Genomic DNA, 15,772 nt, shown 5'->3' with positions numbered 1-15,772 from the left:
GATCGAGGAGAAGGAAACTCAAGTCTGTGGGCCAAATGTGGCCCCCCAGAACACTCCATCTGGCCCTCAGCTCAGGTTATACCCCTTACTGGTGCCAAGAAGGTATCGGGAATAGATGTCTGTGCCCCTCCCAGGCTTCACCGCCTTTCATATGCTATCAGAAGGCAACAAGCACAGAAACAGTAAAGGCAGGTTATGATATCAAGGAAACCAGAAGCAGCGGTGGGGACCCCCAGGTCCCGGTGGCTGATGGGAGTTGTAGTTCGACCACTTCTGGAGGGCCACAGGGTCCCCGCCTCTGATTACAATGAAGCATATTATTATTTGTTTGAATTCCACCAGGCCCTATTTTCCTAGGCTGAAAATGAGGGGGGGGTCAGAGAGAAGCCATAATCTAGAGACCACATCCTGTCCTGTTTTTTAACATACACCAGCCTCGGGCCATTCTGCAAGGTAATCATAAAAATAAATAAAAAATGCAGTAGACAGATACAGGCTCTGACAGGTGCGAAGATATAAACAGCAATAAATGTCCAGGGTGATAAAGTAGGGAGGAGAGACTTTTCTGTTCTCTTATTTTTAAAAATGTCATTTTAAGAAATATAAGAAAAGGGGGGGGACAATAAGCTCCGTAAAAGGAGCACCTTAAAACCTGTCTGAGGTATAAAAGTGACCAGCTACGACGGTCTGAAAAATGGTACCTATGAATCATCAGCACGTCACAAAGCTGAGAGCGACAGAAGGCATCCGTGTTAAAAAATCAGTGTATTAATAGAAAGCCTTCTGAACCTGTGATACTGGTCTATGAGTCATTCTCAGGCCTTCCTCTAGCCCCAAGTGTCAAATGCAGCCCCCTAGGGATAACTGGCACCCTAGGGCTAACTATCCTCATGCCACCCCCTCTCCCCAGTCACACCCCTTCTTCCCAAGCTAACCCCCTCACTTCAAGCCTCTCTATTTGACCCACAGATAGATAGATAGATTGTCTTGGAGCTAGAAAGTTCTGTGGCAACCCTGGCTTTCTCCAAACCGGAATCCGCGCTCTCTCTCTCTCTCTCTCTCTCTCTCTCTCTCTCTCTCTCTCTCTCTCTCCAGTTTGATGCACTGTGCAAAACAAGGTTTGGAACAGCAAGTTACTTTCCAGCTACAAAAAAATAAAAGGCCCACCTCTTCCCAGAATTGCCACTTCACTGTCTTGGGCACGAATTCAGACCCTACTCTGCACCCTCAGGCAAACAGAGGACCACGCTCCCCAAACCGCCTCCTTCATTCCTCTCTGCCAAGTTTGCTTTCAAGCGCTCCCGCCATGCTGTTAACGGGAACTGCCTCTCAGTCCGGCCACCTCCCAGCCTCAGGCACCTTCCATTATGCTCACCGGTGCTTTCCTCTTTAATAAGCCGTTAATATCTTAATAAACTTTTATTGAATGCATTAAAGGGAGAAGCCGAGAAGCTCTTGCCTCTCGTTCCTCGGCTAAATCTTCCTCGGTGAGTGCTCTATAATTGTTCCAAAGTTTATCATTTATTCAGGCCGGGAATTGCTCACACGGCGAAGAGACGGCTGAGGCATGCAGACGGTGCTCCACTGCGTCCTGTGGAACGGGGAGAGGCCTCTCTTGTGGAACTGGGCTTGGCTTGTTACCTTCAGGGCCTTCCCAGAGGCGACCAGCCCAAATCAGAAGTGAACAGGGACCACTTCCAGTACATGGCCAACTCTACCGTTGGGCAGAGTGAGGCAACTGTCTCGGGTGGCAGATATTGGGGGGCCCTTCTGTTGGACAACAGGGTTGCAAGAACATCAGAAGAGCCTGATGGATCAGGCCAGTGGCCCATAGAGGCCAGCATCCTGTACCCACAGTGGCCAACCAGAAGCAGGATCCGAGCACAAGAGCCGTCTCCCCTCCTACGGTTCCCAGAAAGTTGTATCCAGAGGCATTGCAGCCTCTGATATTGGAGGCAGAACATAAGCCATAATGGCTAGTAGCCACTGATAGCCCACTCCTCTGTGATTTTGTCAAATCCCCTTTTCAAGCCATCCAAGTTGGTGGCCATCTCTGGCTCCTGTGGGAGGGAGTTCCACAGTTCTGCAGGTTCCATGCATGCTACTGGGCATTTACTGCCACCTCATAACTAGCTTACCCCTGTTAGGTGCAGCAGGGGACTCTCTCCCATCATCAGTATTGATAAGATATTAACCCTTCAGCCCAGTCCACTTCCATACATTGAATGAGGAGGAGGCTGTCTTGTGCTTCGCCTCATGCGGCCAAATGTCTTGAGCTGGCCCTTCTCCTCAGCTCAGATGGAGAATCAACATACATCCATGGACACAGGCAAATCTCCTCTCTGAGACCACCCTCCCCCGGGAGACATGTCACTGCACAATATTAATCTCTGCAACAGAAAACAGTATCACATTGTATTAAGCATCATACAATCTTAGAAGGTTGTACAGTGGTACCTCGGCTGTCAAACGTAATCCATTCCGGAAGACCGTTCGACTTCTGAAACATTTGACAACCGAAGAGAATGGGCAGTCAGCAAATTTCATTGAGAAAATGGAGAAATTCACCTTGGAAGCCATTTGACTTCTGAGGTACGTTTGAAAACGGAAGCATTCACTTCCAGGTTTTCAGCGTTCGACAACCGAAACGTTCGGTTTCCGAAGCGTTTGACAACCAAGGTACCACTGTATCATCTTAGAAGGTGATGTTGCTGTGGCTACCATGGAGAGGCCCTGGCCTTCTGAATTTGCCATTACCCTACTGTTTATGGGGTGCCGTAAGTACAAGATATTGAGGCTTCTTCCTTCAAACAAAAACCCCATCATCAGGGACAGCCCTGACTTCCCCACTCTTCAGGGAAAGGGCACCAGAAACACTTTGCTGAAAAACTCATCCATTTTTAAAGGAACCCAGAACTCACCAACGTTCTCACCCCTGGCCCAACAGCGGTGAAGAGACTGAGCCACAAATCAAGACATCTTTGGGTTCTGTCATGAATGCTCTCAGTGCCCTGGATCAACCCACACTCTCAGACTCAGTTTTCCTATCTGTGCTATGAGGGAAGAAATCAGAATTGTAGAGCTGGGAGGGACCCCAAGGTGTCATCTAGTCCAACCCCCTAAAGTGCCAGAAATGTGGGATGTAATCCATTGGAACAGTCAAATGCAACATTCCTTATTTCCCTAGAGTGGGCACAGGCAAGGGGATGTTACTCCAGTCAGTGTAACTCCCTCTTCTACTGGTCTGGAGCATCCTCTCCCTGCATGTGATCTGGGAGATGGACGTGGCCCTGGCTGACTCCATAAAAGAGCTGAGACACGCAGCCATTTTCTCTCTCTTGGCTCTCTCTTGCTGATTCCTCGCTTGCTGCTCTCCTGCAGCCATTTTGTTCTCTTAATGTAATTTTGCTGTCTGCTGGCTCTCAGCCAGCAGCACTTGAGCTCAATCTCCATATGAGATGAACTCACAGTTTGTTATGTAACTACTAGTTAAAGTCTGCCTTTCAGGGATCAAATCGTGAACTGAAATGTGAGTAAACTTCTGGTTACTTTTAAGGAAAGACTATGGTGCCTTTATTCTTTTAAGAGGGATCAAAGGGGACACCAGGAATTATCCATTTGGGCAAGCCAGATTGGGTTACTTAACCAAAGAGATTCAAACGAATCTGCAAACTAGCTTCCTGCTATATTGAGGGGAATCTGCTCTGCTTCATCACTCACTAGCGTGAGTAAAGGAAGGATAATACTTATTCACCTAGACAGCATCTTAAAAAGTACCTAGACAGCATCTTAAAAAGCAGAGACATCACCTTGCCGACAAAGGTCCGTATAGTTAAAGCTATGGTTTTCCCAGTAGTGATGTATGGAAGTGAGAGCTGGAACATAAGGCTGATTGCCGAAGAATTGATGCTTTTGAAATATAGTGTTGGAGGAGACTCTTGAGAGTCCCATGGACTGCAAGAAGATCAAACCATCAAGATTCTTAAGGAAATCAGCCCTGAGTGCTCACTGGAAGGACAGAACCTGAAGCTGAGGCTCCAATACTTTGGCCACCTCATGAGAAGAGAAGACTCCCTGGAAAAGACCCTGATGTTGGGAAAGATTGAGGGCACAAGGAGAAGGGGACGACAGAGGACAAGATCTTTGGATAGTGTTCTTGAAGCTACCAGCATGAGTTTGCCCAAACTGCGGGAGGCAATGGAAGACAGGAGTGCCTGGTGTGCTCTGGTCCATGGGGTCACAAAGAGTCGGACACGAGTAAACAACAACAATACTTATTCAATATATCCTTTCCTACAATCCTTAACATTCCCACAGGAAACTTAGCTAAAGAATCCCTGGTGGGTGGCCATCCAAATCTTCCATTGCTAGAGAACTCACCTCCTTCCAAGGTAGCCCCTTCCTTACTGTCAGAAGAGCTGATCTGCCTTACACAGTTGCCATAAAGGTGACAAGATAATTTCCATAAAGTGCCTCGAAAAGGGGGTTTTTTTTCCCTCTTCCCCTCATTATTATCTGGCAACAGCTCCTCTGAAGGGACTCGGTTGGGATCTCCTTTTCTCTTCCTACTGTATCGTGAAACTGGCTTGCGTCCCCAGGAGGGACACAAGACACTAGTCCTGAGGAAGGTCACAGGCAGACGGCGCTGAGCTCACCAGGCTCCGAGAGGCCTTTGGAGGATTCTCCTCGGCGGAGATCGGTTACCGACAAGGGCCGGCTGTGCCAAGGTGGAACCTGAGCCACTGAGAGAGGGCACGAGCCGCAGCGCCAAAGTTCCCAGCGCACATTAAGGAGATTAAATAATTCATTGCTGGGAAGCCCTGGCAGGAAATCAAATGTGGGAAAGGGGAATAAAAGCAGGGGGCTTGGGTCTGGGGGTGGCTGGGGTATCAGAATTGTCTCCTGTGCAGCTGAGAGAGAGAGGAAACTGAATTTTTGCACAATGCAATCCAGAGATGGTTTCCTGGAACCAAGCCCCGCGGAAGTTCAATGGGATGCGCAGAGCAGCATCGTTGGAGATGCATCATTGTGATTCTTTATTTCAGTTATGGATCGTTTCCCCCAGAGGGTCCCCAAAACATTTTGCAAGACAATGATGGCATAGAGAGAGAGCTATTGCATATATAAAAGAGGTTTAAAGCTTTGCATATATAAAAATGATCACGTGTATGTGCCATTTCAAACAACAATGCCTATATAAAAATCAATTCAATTCAAGTATCAACTGGGATTTTTTTAAAAAAAATCCTGTCTTGGTGCATGGAACAGTCTACTTCAGAAAGTGATGGAGTCTCTGTCACTGTAGGGTTTTAGGCAGAGGTTGGGTGGCCATTCATCAGGGATTATAGAGCTGCGGTTCCTGAGTTTCGGGGGTTGGACTAGATGACCCCGGGGTACCTTCCAACTCTACAGTTCTAGAACTTTTTGTAGATCAGGATTCAAAACGGTCACCCAGTCTCAGTCAATTCATTGTATGTATTTGAATGCCTTCATTAATCAATTAAATCTGCATGAATCTGCAAATAAAGAAAACAATCGTTCTGAAGGAAAATGCATTCATCCCTTTGCTTTTTAGAACATCAGCATGGGCATAATGGAGCAAACTCTCCCTTGCAAGATCTGGAGAAGGAAGTGGCTCCTGCCAACCCTCATTTTTCTAATTATGGTTTTAAAATAATTAATGTTTAGGGAGGGGAGAGACCTGCCACTCAGCTAACTGGGAGCCCCTTTTGAATTGATGCCAAGGTTTTTTTGACTGATTCGCCTTAAGGATTCATTGATGCAAGGCTACATTCCGAGAATTCAGATCCAAATCAGCTGCTGTTTAGGTGACAGGGTTGTCATCAACCAAGCCCTACTCAGAGGAGGCCCATTGTGATTACTGGAGCTCAGTTAGGATGCAATCCCAGGCAGTCCAATGTGACTTAAGCTGGCGTAAAGTTACACCAGATCCAAACCTGCTTCAGCTGCAGGGTTGCTGCTGTTCCTCTGCCTAGTCATTTATTGATTTATTCATTGCATTTCTATTCCAGCTGTTTCTCTGCAGAGCTCAAGGTAGCACACATGGTTCTTCCCCTTCCTCATTTGTTCCCCACAACAACCATGAGAGGTAGGCAAGGCTGAGAGGCCAGGACTGGCCCCCAAGGACACCCAGTGAGCTTCATGGCTGAGCAGGGATTTAAATCCTGGTCTCTGCCAGGTCCTAGACCAACTCTCTAACCACTACACCACACTGTCTTTGAGTTCCTGCATGTAAGAAAGTATGTAGTGGATCGGGTCCCTGGGCCGGCAACTCAGCACCTCCACACAGCGAGGCTGGCAGACACGCCAGTGTTCCTGTTCTTTTCTCCTCACCCTTATTTTGCAGAATCTTTTCCTCCTGCTCCCTCCCCCCCCCCCCCCGCACACAGATTCTAGGTCACTGGGTTGCCACTTCTGCTCATCGAAGCCTCGGGATATGAAGCAAGGAGAAAATAAAAAATAAAAAACAGAATCCATCCCAGAGCACCGCATTACTTTTACAAGCGGGAAAAACAAAACACAAAGGAATAGTTGTGACTTAATCTGCATACCCCCATTCAAATATAAATGCATCCCTAAAGCTGCCTACTAGATATATTTTATTAACATCTTTGAGCCAAGCATGTCGACCCTTCCTTGCTTGTGAGCTGTGCGGAATGAGGGGCTGCATCCAGCTTAAGCCACATCCACACTGTACATGGGACAAGGCCGCTCAGGACGTTCAGGACCATGGAGAGCTCCGACGGAGCAACGTGATCCGACAGAGGCTGAAAGCAAACTGAGGCTACATCTACACTGCATATCATACCACTGAGAGTTGTTAGATGATCTCCTATTCCCCTCATGGAGCTACAACTCCCAAAGTTCCCTGGGAAGAGGGATTGATTGTTCAACCACTCTGAGAATTGTAGCTGTAGGAGGGACAGAGGAGTCTGCTAGCAACTCTAAGCCCCCTCAACAAACTACAGCTCCCATGATTCTTTGGGGAAGCCATGACTGTTCAAAGTAGTATCACTGTTGTTGGCATCCGCCTGTCTCGAGAGACAATGGAGTGTGCCCCCGGGGATGAAGTCAAACCGTTGCATTGGTAGCACCAAAGTGACTTTCCCAGGGCAGAAGCCTGGGCAGTGTGTCAAAGTGCCTAGATGACAAGACCCCCCTCTCGGCCTTGCTGCTGTGGTCCAAAGGAAAGCAGAGAAAGAAGAAGAAGAAGAAGAAGAAGAAGAAGAAGAAGAAGAAGAAGAAGAAGAAGAAGAAGAAGAAGAAGAGGAGGAGGAGGAGGAGGAGGAGGAGGAGGAGGAGGAGGAGGAGTTTGGATATGATATCCCGCTTTATCACTACCCATAGGAGTCTCAAAGCAGCTAACATTCTCCTTTCCCTTCCTCCCCCACAACAAACACTGTGAGGTGCATGAGGCTGAGAGACTTCAGAGAAGTGTGACTAGCCCAAGGTCACCCAGCAGCTGCATGTGGAGGAGCGAGGAATCGAACCCGGTTCACCAGATTACGAGTCCACTGCTCTTAACGACTACACCACACTGGCAAGACATTTGGCACCAGCTTGGCTGCAGGAGTTGCTGGAAGGAGGCATACAAGGTGCGATCCAACTGCCTCAGGGACTCCACTCCAGATTTGTGTAGAGTTTACTCCTTAGACTCATCTTCTCCTGAAGATATTCTGTAAGGCAGTGGAGGTTTAGGACCAGAGTTTTCCTTCTCCTAGATGAGCTGCCTTCCCAGGTGAATGAGCCCCATCTGCCCCTCACTTCCCTCTTACAGCACGTGTAGAAACCAACTTATTGACCACTGGGCCCACTATTGGTCTTGTTCGCTCAATTCACCGAAGCCTGTCTTCTCACATGCAGGGAAAGTCCCTAACTCACCAAAGGACTGTTTCAACTTTCACCACCACGGCCACCCTTTCCCCTGCCCCCAAACAGCTTTTGTCTTTTAAAAATGCAGTTTATGCCAGAAACCTCATCTGGAAACTCCAAATCAGGGACATGAAGGATATCCTGGCTGATATGAACTGGCCGGCTTTAGAGGGGGCCGATTCAGGTTGGGCCAGGCCCTGATTTTGCAGTGTTTGGTGGAGAACAGACCTATAAACCCAGAACGTCTCTGCTCAGTCCTATCATTATATGTTGCGTGTTGCAGTGATTTGAACTGCTCTTTCCCTGCCTGCATCAAGTTTTAAAGTCATGAGGAAGAGGTTGGCTGTTTACGGCCCCAGCATTTCCCTCCCCTCCCCTCCTTGCCTTCTGCTCCTTATTATCTTGCCATATGAGGCTGTGGCTCCAAAGGACCCATTAGGTATTCCTTGATGGAGTCTCTGCTCCAGGGGCCTTCCTAAGGCTCTTTTCAAAATCATTAAGCTGTTAGCTGTTTGAATGCCGAATTAGGGACTCCATTAGCTCCAAAAATAGCTGCCCACACGGGAAACCACACTTAGGCTGCGATCCTGCTGTGCCCCGTCAGAGGCAAAAGGGCTTACTTCTGAGTAGACCTCCCTAGGATTGTGTTGTTTACAGATGCAATTCTAGGTACACGTAGGGATGAGATGAGGCCTACTGTACATAAAGGGACTTGCTTCTGAGTAGACATGTATAGGGTTGTGCATGGACTCGAATACTTTGTCAATTGCTTGGTGGGGCGTTGGATTAGATAACCCTCAGGGGGTCCCTTCTAACTCTGTGATTATGTGATTCTATCCAACTTTGTATAGCTTAACTTCGGGCTGTTTGCCTTCATCCATCCAAAAACAATATCCAATAAGCAGTTCAGGATTTTAGCATCCTCCCTGGGATCAGAAGGTGCAAAAGAGAGGCAAAGCTGGGCCTCATCCTCCTATCCTGCACCCCAAAGCTCTGGACACCTTCTCTCTGCAGTTTCATGTAAACGTTTGAAGGCCTTAATAATAATAATAATTTATTATTTACACCCCGCCCATTTGGCTGGGTTTCCCCAGCCACTCTGGGCAGCTCCCAACAGTATATCAAACATTAAAAATTTCCCAAACAGGGCTGTCTTCAGATGTCTTCTAAAAGTCAGATAGTTGTTTATTTCCTTGACATCTGATGGGAGGGCGTTCCACAGGGCGGGTGCCACCACCAAGAAGGCCCTCTGCCTGGTTCCCTGTAACTTGGCTTCTTGCAGTGAGGGAACCACCAGAAGGCCCTCGGAGCTGGACCTCAGTGTCTGGGCTGAACGATGGGGGTGGAGATGCTTCTTCAATCCCTGGCCCCTCGGTATAGGTCAGGAAATGCCTCTGAGCACCCTGGAGACCTGCTGCCAGTCAGTGCAAACATTACTGAGCAAGATGGACCAAAGGTCTGTCTCTGCCTGGGAAGCTTCCTAGGCTGGCCGCCCCCAGCCCACCTTTGCTCTCGTGGCAATTAAGCCTCTCCGATAAGTGGAGGCACAGCTGTCCTGGGGTGTGTGTGTGCAAAAGGGCCCCCTCTCTCCTCCAAACCCGAGGATTATGCAAAGGCGTTCATGTATAAAATTGCTTCTTGTACCGAGAGGCGAGCAGGGACGCCAAAAATCAGCCACTCCGGGGGGTTCCAGGCGCTGCGGCGGACAGAGACCTGCCGGGCCCGCTCCGCTGCACCGCCGCTCTATCTGGGCCATCCACCACTCGAGACTTTACATGCCTCCAGCAAGCGGCGTGCAGCACTGAGCGCGTTCTTTCTGCTCCAGTAACTGCGGGGAAAGATTTGTCGGAAACGAGTGGGGAGGGAGGGGGCGAGAAAGAGAGAAGGAGCGAGGAGGGACCGCCTGAGTTTCGCAGCCGTTTTTTTTTACCCAGGGTGTCCAAAAAGTTATTAGTTTGGCTAAAACCAAGTGAAAAGGAAACTGGGGCCCGGCCAAGGCTTGCAAGGATGGGACTGAATCTCTCTGGAGCCTCATCTAAAAAAAAAAGGGATATTGAAGAGTTGAAAAAAGTCCCAGAAATGGCCCAATCAAGGTGATAGAGTTTAGAGAAAAGGCGAGTGGAAAAAAGGTAAAGCAACTTGATGGAAGCTTGCAAAATTGTGGGTGGAGAAAAGCTTTTCTTCCAGTCTTGCAATGCTGGAACTTGTGGGCATTCAATGAAGCTGAATGTTTGGAGAGATTTGGGACATGCAGCACAGAGTTAAACTCTGGAACTCATTGCCACATGAGTCTAATGACTAGAAACTAATAAATCTGCTCTGATCTCTTCCCCTCCCAATTTTGTCAGTCACTTGTGCAACTTGTAATAATTCAGAGCAGGGCCTTAAGTGTGATTGCCCCTGTTCTGTGGAACAGCATTCCGTCTAGGTGTGACAAGTGCCCCCTAGTGGCACTTTCTGGAAACAGTTGGAGGCATTTTTGTTCCAACAGTCAGTTTTTCTTTCCCAGCTGGATAATTGGGCAATTGCTTGTTAGGGTATACTTGCTATATATGAGTGGTGGGGGGAGGGGGTTTAACTGTTTTTAATTATTCTTATAGTACAACACCTTTAAACATTGTATAAAAGGTAAATAATAAATCAGTGACCGCAGTAACAAGTCTCCCCAGATCTTGCACCTGCTCCAAATAATTAGGATAGTACTGTAGAGCATATTTGCTGCTGCAGAATGTCTGCAAAGCTCTTTGCAAAAAATGATTTGAGGGAAGTTTAGCTTAAATACCATCACCCACATTTTAAGTGTGGTGGTTAGAGTATTGGACTGTGGGACGTGGGAGACCAGGGTCCCCAAATGGCCATGAGGTTCATGAAGCAATGATGACCTTGGGGGCCAGTCACTGCCTCTCAGCCTAACCTACCACACAGGGTTCTTGTGGGGAATGAATGAGAGGGGATAGAACCTGTTCCCTGCATTACAGAGTGTTGGACTAGATGGCCCTCTGGGTCCCTCTTGAGCTGCATGGAGAAAAAGGTGGGATTTAAAGGGAACAGACATGATGGTACAGTGGGTTGTTTTACTGCCATTTCCAGGTTAAAAGCATCAGATAACTCCCCTTGAATGAGAACCCAGAACTGGTGTCAGTCAATGTGAACCACGTTGACCTGGATGGGCCAATGGTTTGATTCAGATTCCTTCTCTGTAAGGAAGTTTTAATATAATTGTCACATATTTTTGCATACCACTTTCCAGTGGTGGCCAGTGCCTCAGATAGCACAGAAGGCAGGGAGCTCAGCAGCAGGTGGCGCCAGAGCCAAGGAACGGCAAATACAAGCCCTGATTGGCTGCAAGTAAGAAGATAGGCAGAATGCAATGCAGGAATCTTTGGCCCAGCATGGCACTCGAACCCTTGACCCTGGGATTAAGTCTCATGCTCTACCGACTGAGCTATCTGCCTGAGGTCAGGCTGGGGTTGGTGGGGCGCATCTCTCCACCATATGCCAAGCAGTTACAAGAAAGAAGACGTCTCTGTGCATGTGCTGAGTGCCATAACTGCAGCCGCCTCCCGTGGATCTCAGGCACTGGAGAAGTGGGGGCCTGAGCCCCACAAACCCCACCATTTCAGAAACAAAGCCTGAAGCCACCGCTTTCGAGGCAGCAGCCTCCAGCTGTGTGTTAATTGGATTAAGGCACTTAGGCCTTGCGGAGAAGTTGACAAAGGGCCCTCCGGGGCTCCGCAGTTTAGTGAGAAATACGAGGTCTTTGGGAATAGAAGAACCCGAAAATTCCGCGGATGTTTCTCTGCCAAGAACCCGGCAATGCCTTGTCCTCTACTGCCCCCTACAGGGGCTGAAGCTGCAGCACAGTTTAATAATCATAGAATCATAGAGTTAGGGACCCCAAGAGTCATCTAGTCCAACCCACTGCAATGCAGGAATTCTACCCCCAACCACCCCTGGGTGGGCTCAAACCACTGGTGGAAAAAGAATAGAATTCTAGAGTTGGAAGAGACCCCAAGGGTAAGGTTACCAGATTTTTTTCAATGAATAAGGGGACTTTTTTTCAACTTCAGTAGGAATGATAGTATTTTGTATGGGGGCTGATTTGTAAATCCGGGGACTGTCCCCGGGAAATGGGGACATCTGGTAACCTTACAAGGGGTCACCCAGTCCTCCCCTCTGGAATGCAGTGAGGAAGCATGACTCCCTAGTAGCACCATGAGCAAAAGAGGCGTTGAAAAGAGACCCAGTGGAGGGTGGTTCCTTAGGGCAAAGGGGCACCACCTCCCCCTTCTCAGTCTGTCCTCATCCAGCCCTGATCTGCCTGCCTCCTTAATGACAACCAGTCCAGGGGGTGGCCTAGTTTTCAGCCTCTTCCTCCTCCTCCTCCATCTCAGTTTCGCCCATGTAGGACTCAGCAAAGAGGAGGATGGAAACAAATCTGGCATGAGTTGGTTCTGCCTGTTGTTTGTTCTGGTGCCACCTACTGCTGGCCTCCTCCTTTGGATGAAAAAGAACAAAATGAATTTCAGTAGGAACCAATGTAAAGTTCTGCATTTAGGCAGGAATAGCCATACACACATACTGGCAAAACCTATTGGTGTTTCGCAACTTTCTGACTAGTTGCAGGACCTTAGCCAGACCTAGCAGAGCACACGCAGAATCCACGGAAGCAATTGCCGTCTTGGTTGCAGACAGGATAGACGAAGCAGGAACCAGGAACTTGTAGTTAGGTGTTTATTATATACAGTGGACTATTTACAGGAACAGAACACGGATCTTTTGCTAGCTCTCTCTGACACGACTCACAACTCCTACACTCACTGACACACTGAACCACTGAACTAACACATTCCAGTTAGTGGGCCATTAATTATCACTCCCTTGAAAGAGCTTGACCAATCAGGAAGCTGTCTTCATGTCTCTGTTATCTCCAGGCAGACTTACTCCTTCAGATTGCCTTCTGGCTGTCTACCAAACCTTAATTGACTCTGTGTGAGTAGCTGCATGTACACAGTTTCTCAAATAAGGGACACCTGGCTTGGCAGCAGTACATGGTGAAACAACCCAGGGGCCTTAGCAGACTATATGCTTAACATGAGGCAACAGTGTGATACAGCAGCAAAAAAGGCTAATGCTATTCCAGGCTGCATCCACAGAAGTCTAGTGTCCTGATTAAGGGAAGTCATTGCACCCTTCTATTTGTCTTGGTCAGACCCACCTGGAGTGCTGTGTCCAGTTCAGGGTGCCACCGTTTAAGAAGGATGTTGACAAGCTGGGAGGAGGGCAGAGGAGGACAACCAAGATGATGAAGGGTCTGCGAAGCAAGCCTTTTGAGCAGGGGGCAGCAAACCTTTTCAGCAGGGGGGTGGTCCACTGGCCCTCAGACTTTGTAGGGGGCCGGACTATACTTTGGGGCAGGGGGAAAATGAACGAATTCCTATGCCCCACAAATAACCCAGAGATGCATTTTAAATAAAAGGACACATTCTACTCATGTAAAAACACATTGCTTCCTGGACTGTCCGAGGGCCGGATTGAGAAGGCGATTGGGCCGGATCTGGCCCCCAGGCCTTAGTTTGCCTACCCATGCTTTTGAGGAACTGTTGAGGGAGTGTGGGATGTTCAGAGACAAGACGACTGAGAGGTAATATGCTATCCATCTTCAAGTATCTGAAGGACTGCTCCGTGGAAGATGAAGCAAGCTTGTTTTCTGCTTCTCCAGAGATTAGGACCCAACCACCAGATTGAATGGCAAGAAAGGAGAGTCTCACAAAAAATTACAAAGAGTTGTTCAAACAGTGGAACGGACTCCCTCGGAAGGTGGCGGACTGTCCTTTGTGGGAGCTTTTTGCACAGAGGTTGGATGGACCATTTGCCAGGGATTCTTTAGCTGATCGTTTACTGAGAGGGTTAGACTAGATGACCCCTGGTGTCCTTCCAATTCTACAGTTCTGTGATCCTAACACATTGCCAGTGTGGTATATAACAATTCTGCTTTACTTGATGGCACCGTGCTGGTTTTGTTGTTGTCGTTGCTATCATTCTTTGTAGGGCCCTTTGGGGGCATAAAACACGCTCAGAAAAAGATCAGAAAAACTTTCATCTGTCCCCCTGCCTGCCTCCCCCTTCCAAAATAGTGCCACACATCCAATTTCTTTCCACCAGTTGCAAAAACAACACAATATCCACATCAGTGATGTAGATGTGAAGGACAAATATTGGAGGTTGGGGAGGTTTTGCCACGTTCTGAGCATCGCCACCACTTTCAAGTTTAAAGCTTAGAAATTAGGTGCCCAATGTCACCACTCTTCAAGGTGCGCAGAGTCTCTTTTTCTCTGTAATCAGTGCAGCTGCAGTTCCCTGATGCAAAGGCAGGGCAGGCAAAATGAGGGGGAACCACATCCCTCTCTGAGAAACATCTGTGCATCCTCCGCAGCTCGGCGGGGGCTCCCTTGGCTACAAAGCCGAGATTGTCAAGCCCCCGCTGTATTTCAAAAAGCAACGAGCCGAAATTCTGTTCGCCTCGCTCTGAAGTGCGGCGACAGCCGACGCTGCCGCTGTTTCAGAAGAGCTGCGTGAGATGGTGTCAGAGCGCCTCTGAAATCCAGAGATGAAGGGGCTTCGTTGTCGCAGGACTCGGCGACAGTCCTTCCACCAAAAAAACAAAGCGAGGTTCCAGTCCAGTTCTGAATGAAAGGGGCAGCTTAAACAGGAAGCTGCCTTATGCAGAGTCAGACCACAGGGTCCGCCTAGTTCAGTACTGATTGGCATAGGGTGGGTGGTTGCCCCAGCGCAAAATATTTAGGGGCACAAGATATCAACACCCGGCGCTGCTTCAATACAGCTCCAGAAAACGGAATGACTCTTCTTACCTCTGCAGCTGCAATCTCCTGGGTGGGGCGGATGCCACTAGGCAGTTGAAAGTGCATGCATACTCTGTTTCCTTCCTTCCCACCCTCCACATGTCCCCGGGCACTGGCAACTCATGCTATGCCACTGCTCTTTCAGTCAAGGAACATTCGCAGGCCTATCTGGAGATGCCATTGGGAAATGAAGCTCCTGTTTGCAACAGGCCATGCTTCTCCCTTTGAAAAGTAAGATTCTGGTCCTCATGCTTCTGAATTAATGTATTTGTTTGTTTTACATTGTAAGCCGCTTGAGGCTAGTTTGGTAAAAAAAAAAAAGGAGCGATAAATTTAATAAATAACTAATAAAATAAATTGGTGTGTGCAGAGGTTTTCGTGCGCAAGTACATAGCTCCACATTATGTCCAGAGGCACGCTTCTTTGACCTTGCTGCAAACCAGCCTGAGTTTCATACGAAGAAACTCCAAAATCCTCCAAAACAAGTGTTTCAAGCGACAAGTAAGATATATGACACACAGACGTGCATTTCAATTAAATAAATAAATCGCCAAGGACATTACGGGAGGCCCTATTAAAAAACCCAACTTTAACCTGGAGGATTTAGGGATCTTCGAAGCCTGGCAAAAAGTTTCCCCATCATCAAAGGCCTCTCTCTCGTCCTTTAATAGACGGATTAAAAAGCTCCCGACGCAAACGATCCATGAATATTTAACTCCCATCAATATTTCATTATCCAGGGGGGAGAGAAAGAGCAGAGAAAAAGAGATTCCTGGTGCGGACCGCACTTTCTGGAACTTGGCCGCCTGACGCAGGAATCCTTTGAGGCCTTTGGCTAGGAGAAAGTCTCGCTGTGATGTGGGAGGACAGTGGATTAATTGGGGGGGGGGTGCAGGGCCTATTTCCAGTTCTCCAGCCTAAAGATTAACCTCTCCCATTGCAGAGAAGTCATGTACCTGTTCGTACCACCTAATACCCGTTCTGCATGTGCAAATAATCCATCTTTTAGTGTGGCT

The 15,772-nt window shown here is 48.2% G+C and overlaps 1 long non-coding RNA gene across 1 annotated transcript in view; it reads left to right on the top strand.

Moving 5' to 3' along the window:
• Positions 1 to 2,030: 2,030 nt before the first annotated feature.
• Positions 2,031 to 15,772, top strand: part of LOC309358035 — a 143,182-nt gene continuing 129,440 nt past the window's right edge. The window contains exon 1 of the long non-coding RNA XR_014163293.1: positions 2,031 to 2,080. This is a non-coding gene — a long non-coding RNA (uncharacterized lncRNA). The remainder of the gene's footprint in view (positions 2,081 to 15,772) is intronic.

Source organism: Podarcis melisellensis (genome assembly GCF_964234715.1).
Source record: "Podarcis melisellensis genome assembly, chromosome: 15".
Lineage (NCBI taxonomy): Eukaryota > Metazoa > Chordata > Lepidosauria > Squamata > Lacertidae > Podarcis > Podarcis melisellensis.
Note: the sequence above shows the minus strand (reverse complement) of the source record. Positions and strands in the feature narration are given on the sequence as shown.